Raw genomic sequence first — 8,614 nt, 5'->3', positions numbered from 1 at the left:
AAATAATATAAACAAAACAAGGTACTTACTTGGTAACGAGATGGCCCCTTTCTGACTTGTATGAATATGTGAGAACGTTCTGGACCAGTATAATCGTGGCTCTGATACCACTTATAACACCCTATATTCTAGCTTTAATTGTAGAAAATAAAGATGTTGAAAAACAAAAGTAATAAACCGTAAAAAAAAAGTGTTGCCTTCATTATTTATAATTTAAAATAAACATAACTCGGGTTTAAGAAAAATAAATAATAGTCTTTACAATAAAATAAAATTAAAACTATACAACGTTAAATCACAAAGTTCATAATTTTTCAAGAAAATCACACGCGGCTATACGGCCCCCACATATTCACACCAGTCTCGCTATTGGGAATCCGCTCGCCACCGATCATCTAAGGTTACCTTATTCTAAAAAAAATAAAGAAAAGAAAGGAATGAGCTTATAAGCCTAGTAAGGAAAATACACAACCAGTCATACATAAATCAATTATAACATCATAAAAAACATACACATGAAATACTAGAATCATAATAGAATTCAAAGTCATACTCTATCCTATTTCACCGTCATACCAAAGAATCACACATAGATCTAGATCCTAAATTATATATTGCAATCATAACATTAGTCACAAACACAAAAATAACAAATCATATAATCACATAATCATAACAATCATACCATCAGTTCTGTTGACGCGGTTCTTCGGCAACAGATAATTAAGAGAAGAAGAGAAAGAGATTAGTACTTAAAAGTAGAACTGTCGCAGATATGAAATCTTTGTGGAAAGAACTAGGTGACCCTAAACACGTTTTTAAGTGGTTCGAAGGTTAAAATCCTTCTACTCCACTAGTCAATTTTATTGATCTTTTCTGGGTAATTGGTTTACAAAATATATATTTCTTACAAGACTATTTTTTCCAACCCCTATCAACTCCCAGGGTCTCCATATTTATAGGAGAAGGCACCTGGAAATTGGTAGGGAGGTCATCCCGTGACCTTACCATTTGTCATATCAAGTCTGTGATATTCATGATTAATTCCTAAACCTGACACACAAGTGTGGTCTAATCAGTATGGAAGGAGATAATGGGCCGCACGGCCCAACCCGTCCGTGGGTGTCTGAATACGCACGTTCCTGCGGCGTGTCCGAGAAGTCAGGGGGATATCGGACACGTGATGGCAGGATTATGCACGTTTATCTTGCGTGTTGACTTCCCATAGGGTCAGAGCTTCCTGAGAAGCTCGCTACCGGAGCAATCCATAACCCGAGCTGATCCGTCAGTGGTCGCCGGATGTTGTTCCCAGCTCCTGGTGCAACAAGAGGGAGCTGGAAACAGGACCCCCTCGATCTAGAAAGGGCCCGTCCTGAAAATAGAGCATCTGGCCCGTGGGAGCCTCGGGCTAAATCATGTTTAGTCCGAGGCTCGTCCTGCTAAACAGCCCGTGGGAAAACCAGGGCGTACATCTGCCCCCCAAGCTCTTGCTCGTGGTCCATGACGTCGGATATGGGAGACCACAGTAGGGGCTTTTAGACTTCTCCCACAACCCTTCGCATTCCATGCTCTTCGCATGCGTCTGATACGTGGAACGCCGTGGGTGGCAACGGTACACTCTACGAGAACCGCATTAAATGGCCTAGCCTACTGTCTAGCCGTCGTTTCACATTTCGAGTGGAGGGTCTCCCAAGGGCCTTTTACACGTGATCCTTCCCGTGTATAAAAAGGGGTGGTCATCCCACGCACGGGCCACCTTACCATTCAAAACCTCTCAACTTTCCTTGTTTTCTCTGACCTTCCGAAGAACAAAACCCTCATTTCCATTGCTCTCATCTTCTTCGTTCACGAAGCTTAAGCGCACGAGTTCCTTCCAAAACTTCGGAGACCAGCGTGCCAACGAAGCTCCTACCAGCGCAGCAACCTCACTCACCATCTAACCATATACTGTAAGTCTCCTGTCCTTGTTTATTTTTGAAAGCATGCCACTGTAGCTTAGGCAAAAATGTTACTGTAGCCACATGCAGAGGTTTTCTGGGATCTGTTGGAGGCATAGGCGCGTGTTCCTTGGAACGCGTGGCACCACTCTCCACGGGCTGGGCTTACCCCAGCTCGTGTACTTAATACTTGCTTCACTCTCCTGCTTGGGTCGCCTTTTCTAAAGTGTTTTCTTTTGTTCGATAGGCGACCAGATGGCTCCAAAGAGAAATCTGCCACAGAAGAATGTGGGAAGTTTGGCCTCCCAGAAGGATAAAGGAAAGGCGGTGGTGACCAGCTCGCCAATTCCTCACTTTGGGCCGGCGGTGGAGAAGCAGGCCGAGGTGGCTCCTGACGCGTTTTTCGAGGCGGAGAGAATCGTCTCGAAGATAACCAGCCAGGAAAAGATCACCAAAATCTTCCTTAACCACAACATTCCTCTGGGGAAGACCTCCGTGATCGCCCGACCTGCTGCGGATGGGGAGAGGAGCTGCACGCCGCTCGACGAGTCGTTCGCGGCCTGGAGCGGGGAACACTTCAAGGCAGGGGCCTTCCTCCCCCTGGATCAGTATTTTGCTGATTTTCTGAACTATGTGGGGTTGGCCCCATTTCAGCTCCCCCCCAACTCATACCGTCTGCTGGCGGGACTGAGGTATTTGTTCCAAAAGCATGAGTGGGAGGTCCCCACTCCTGCTGATATTCTATATTTCTTCTGCCTCAAAGCTAGCCCGGACCAGCGGGGGCGAGGCGACGGGTTCTATTACTTAACCCGCTTCCCTAACACAGCAGCAGTGATCGAGCTGCCGAGCCATCCAAACGACTTCAAAGACCATTTTTTAATGTCTACTGGGTTCCGAAATTGCGATCATCACTATTTCAACCGCCCTCGTAAGTAATCCTTAATTTAGCTCGCCTTTTAACGGTTATCTTATTTTAGCTCGTCCCTTATTCCAATTCTGATTTCAACCAACCTTGCAGCCATCTACTCGAGGACCGAAAAGTCTGTGACCCTCGGGGTCAATACGATACACTGGCGAACCTGCCCCCCAGTGAGAAAGACTACCGCGTGCTCGTGACGGACGAGACGATGGTATTCTGCAAGCTGATTTTCCCAAATCAGACTTTGAATTTGAAAAGGCCCCGGGGGCCTCCCCCAGCTCGCGACAACAGGCCGATCGTCGCGGAGGAGGTCGCAGATGACGAAGGCGAGGAAGAAGGTGAGGAAGTTCCTCTGGTGAGGAACAGGAAGAGGAGCTTGGAGGTCGCCCAGGGGATGAGCGAGGAGAGGGCCCAATCCGGAGCAGCCGCGGGTCCTTCCGGTCAAGGTAACTCTTACTTATTTAAGAACGTAGATAGGGCCACTGCAGACCCCCGGCTGGTTAGGTTCAACCCTAGGCAGCTCGTCCATCGTCACCCAAGGAATCCGGACCTGGACACGCTCCTACTCCACTGCGTTGATGTAACGACCCACTACTCTAGACTTTTTGGACCATTAACGAAACTATACATAAAACTTACATTTTTGCGAAAATACCATAATTTATCAGAAACTTGTAGAAACAAAGTTTACTTTCATAAAATAAGTAGGATATGGGTACCCATTGTCTTTAAAACAAAAATAATTTAAAAACTAAAAAGAGTTACATAGAAAATGCGGAAAGTACATTTAAAACCATAAAAAACATAAACAAGACTACATCCTCGAATCGAATAACGCTCGGCCCCTTGACTCCATTCACCATCGATACACATCCTCTAAGCGTCACGAATCTTTCCACCTCTAAAGCTTATTTCCTGCACATAAACAGAAAGGAATGAGCCTAATGCCCAGCAAGGAAAAATCTAACACATAATCATAAACATAAACATAATTTCATAATAACGTAAAGACATATCATAACACATAATTCACTTATTATAATGGCCATTATTACTTGGGGTCCCACAGACTAAACAAGCTTATGCCCATGAGATTAGTGGGGTCCTACCAGCTAAATAGGCATATGCCCACAATCTTTTTGGGGTCTTGTTAGTCAAATAGGGCATAAGCCCAAGCCTACAACAAACACATGCATAACAAATTCATAACACATTCATAACATATCATAACATAACACATAAGATAACATAAACATAAACATAAACATATAGATTCTAGCCTATTTTCCTTACCAAAGTTACCGGGATATAATGGACTGAGTTGGGACTTTTTGGAACACTCCTAAAACCATAATGAAAGAGTGAGTCTAAAGAAAGGAGATGAAATGAAAGAGATGGAAAAAACTAAACCATAAAAACATACTTACCAACTTCTATGCTTAAGAACTTGGATTCCCTAACCAAAATAAGAATGAGGTTAGGGGACTGAGTAGAAGGTTTTGAGAAAGGAAATAACATGAAATAAATGAAACAAAGTTTCGGGTTTACCTCAAAGATTTGCAAGATCAATCTAACCTCCACCGAAATACTATAGAACTCACTTCCCAAAGTGTTTGATAAGCTTATGATGTTTAAGCTTATAGTTTTTCCCCAAACCAGGTGTTTACACTCTCACACTCACTTAACACTAGCAGCTTCTGAACTTAGAGCAAATGGTGAATAATGGATGGGTACTAGGTTCTATTTATAGAGTTTGGAGATGAAAAGATCTTGATTTTACTTGAATAAAAATAATGGCTTTTTAGGTGAAAATCATTTGAATAATCGTTCAGCAGAGGCTGAAGACTCGTTCAAAAGATGCTGGACTTATGAAGGAGTTTGAATGGCTGAAAGGAAATGAATTCAAAAACATTTGAACATATGCTGAAGGAGGCGATATATCGCCCCCTGTAGGCGATATATCGCCTGGGCCAGTATGCCCGAGGCGATCGTGCATCGTTTCGTGTTTTCCGTATCTACGTGCTGCGACATATCGCCCCCTATAGCTGCGATATATCGGCACTCGCTGAATATTTAAACACGAAATTACACATTTTTAGCTAAGTTTGAATGGAGTAAACAGCCTTGACTAAGCCCTCAACGTACTCAAAGCTGCTGACTGACCCTATAACATTCAAACTTTACTCCTTATTAGATTTAATCCTCCAAAATACTTAATCCTTAATTACCATTCATAACATGTGCTTCAAATCCTATTGGTTGATGTCTAAACCTTATAATATAATAAATATGATCCTTAATATCAATCACTTTAATCAAACCTTAGGTTATACTTAATATTCTTAAACTATAGATTAAACTTAGAAAATCTATAAGTACTACTATGAGTGTCCAAATAATTCCCGGTCTGAACCAAAAATCCATAGTAACAAAGATAATGCTATAAATACTATTATACTATTATCTATCTTAGCTAAGTAAAGTTCTTGGACTCTACAATTCTCCCCTACTAAAAATAATTTCGTCCTCGAAATTTACTTATCACATAACTCCGGATACCAGCCTTGCATGTCCTCCTCTAACTCCCACGTTGCCTCGCATTCAGAACTATTGCTCCATAGGACTTTGACTATAGGAAGGCTCTTAGACCGTAACTACTTCATCCCTCTATCTAGGATGCTAACCGGTCGTTCCTCGTAACTTAAGTCTTTCTGGAGCGCTATGGTATCGTATTTGAGGACGTGAGATGGATCTGACACATATTTGTGTAGCATCGAGATGTGGAAGACGTTGTGACTATCGGCTAGTGCTGGCGGTAGGGCTAGTCTATACGCAACTGTTCCCACTTTGTCCAATATCTAAAAGGACCTATGAATCGGGGACTAAGCTTGCCCTTCTTTCCGAACCGCTTGACACTTTTCATAGGAGATATCTTGATCTCCAACTTGGAATTCCACATCGCGTCGCTTGGTATCCGCATATCTTTTCTGACGGCTTTGAGCAGCAAGCATACACTGTCTAATAAGCGTTACTGCTTCTTGAGCTTGCCTAACAGCTTCGGGCCCTAGAAGCTGCCTTTCTCCTACCTCATCCCAGTGCAACGGTGATCGGCACCTTCGTCCATATAGCAACTCATAAGGTGCCATTCCGATCGTTGACTGGTAGCTGTTGTTGTACGAGAACTCGATCAGTGGTAAGTACTTGTTCCACGATCCTCCAAAATCAAGTACACATGCACGTAGCATATCCTCAAAAAAATGAATCGTACGCTCGGACTGCCCATCTGTCTAAGGATGGAAAGCTGTACTAAGGCTTAATTTAGTACCCATAGCTCGCTGTAAGTTTCTTCAAAATCTTGACGTAAATACTGATCCTCTATCTGACACTATCGTCTTGGGGATTCCATGCAATCGTACAATCTCTTGGATGTAGATGTCTGCATATTGGTCTGCCGTGCATGAAGTCTTAATAGACAGAAAATAAGCCGACTTGGTTAGTCTATCTATGACTATCCAAGCAGAATCATGCTGCTTGTTCATCTTTGGCAGACCCGTCACGAAGTCCATGGCTATATTGTCCCACTTCCACTCCGGTATGCTAAGCGGTTGCCACAATCCTGCAGGCCGCTGATGCTCCGCCTTCACTTGCTGGCATACAAGACACTTAGATACATACTCTGCTATCTCCTTCTTCATCCCTAGTCACCAATAGACTGCCTTGATGTCATGAGTCATCTTGGTAGACCCTGGATGAACTGAGTACGGAGTATTGTGCGCTTCTTCTAGGATCGTCTTCTTAATTCTCTGATTTTCTGGCACGCATACCCGATCCTTATATCTCAATAAACCTTGACTGGATATTGAGAAATCTGTAGTCTTGCCTTCTCTGACTGCATCCATGTGCGTTGCTAGTGTGTCATCATGCCTCTGACCAATCCGTATGTCCTCTAACAGATTCGACTGGATAGACAAGTTAGCCAGCTTGCCTACAATCACTTCTATTCTGGCACAATCAGCTCCTGCTGTAGCGGCTTCTCTATTCCGGCTAAAGCTGCTAAATTTCCATAACTTTTCCTACTAAGTGTATCGGAAACTACGTTCGCTTTCCCCGGGTGGTATAGGAAATCGTAATCCCTTACTAACTCCAACCACCGGCGCTGCCTCAAGTTAAGCTCCCTTTGAGTAAAGAAGTACTTTAAACTCCTGTGGTCCGTATAAATCTCACACCGTTCTCCGTAAGGATAATGGCGCCAGATTTTTAACGCAAAGACCACCGCTGCCAACTCCATATCGTGAGTTGGATAGCGTTGTTCATACTCCTTCAACTGACGTGAGGCGTAGGCTATCACCTTGTCATTTTTTTTTTCATCAACACGCATCCCAATCCTAGCTTTGATGCATCGCATTAGACAATGAACTTGTCGTTGGGTGTTGGGACACTAAGTACTGGTGTTGAGCAAAGCTTATCCTTAAGCAACTGGAAGCTTTCTTCACACTTATCGTTCCAGTTAAAATTTTGTTGCTTTCGGGTCAAGTTGGTGAGTGGAGTGGCTATCTTAGAAAAGCCCTCTACAAACTTTCTTTAATAACCTGCTAGCCCTAAGAAGCTTCTTACTTCTGACGCGTTCTTTGGCCTAGGCCAATCCTTCACGGCCTCTACCTTCGATAGATCTACTGCAACTCCGTCTTTTGATATTATGTGCCCGAGGAACGCCACTTGTGAAAGCCAAAACTCGCATTTCTTGAACTTCGCGTAAAGTTTATGCTCCTTCAATCGCGTCAAAATCAACCTTAAGTGTTTCTCGTGCTCTACTTCATTTTTGGAGTAAATTAAAATGTCGTCGATGAACACAACGACGAATTTATCCAAGTAGTCCTTGAAGACCTTATTCATTAAGTCCATAAACGCGGCTGGCACGTTAGTAAGACCAAAAGACATAACCAAGAACTCATAATGTCCATAACGAGTCCTAAAGGCTGTCTTAGGAATATCTTCCCCCTTTACCTTGAGCTGATGATACCCGGACCGTAAATCGATCTTAGAGAATACAGTCGCGCCTCGGAGTTGATCAAACAAATCATCAATCCGAGGTAGCGGGTATTTGTTCTTAATCGTTACTTTATTCAGCTCACGGTAGTCTATGCACATGCACATACTTCCGTCCTTCTTCTTCATGAATAGTACCGGAGCTCCCCATGGTGAATGGCTTGGCCTAATGAAACCCAAGTCTAGGAGTTCTTGTAGCTGTGTCTTTAACTCCTTGAGTTCCGTAGGTGCCATCCGGTATGGTGCCTTAGAGATAGGCTCGGTGCCCGGTACTAATTCTATCGTGAAGTCTATTTCTCTAGTTGGCGGCAATCCTGGCAAGTCATCGGGAAATACTTCTGGAAATTCTTGTATGACTCGAACATCTCCAACCTTAAGTGATGTCTCCTTCTCCACATTCGTGATGTTGGCTAAGAATGCTTGACATCCTTTCTCCATCATTCTCTGAGCTTTGAGAGATGATACTAACGGTGTGCGTAGTTCTGAAGCTTGTCCCATGAAGCATCGTCTCTGGCCGTCAGGAGTCTCGAACATCACCTTCTTGCGTTTGCTGTCGATCGTTGCGCCATGCCGTTCTAGCCAATCCATGCCTAGTATTATGTCGAAGTCCTTGATCACTAGCTCTATCAGGTCTCCTTCTAGTTCTATGTCCTCAATCTTGATCAGTACGCCTCGTACTATTCGTGATGATAGAACTACTTTGCCCGAAGGC

Source organism: Humulus lupulus, chromosome 2 (assembly GCF_963169125.1).
Source record: "Humulus lupulus chromosome 2, drHumLupu1.1, whole genome shotgun sequence".
NCBI classification, from domain to species: domain Eukaryota; kingdom Viridiplantae; phylum Streptophyta; class Magnoliopsida; order Rosales; family Cannabaceae; genus Humulus; species Humulus lupulus.
Note: the sequence above shows the minus strand (reverse complement) of the source record.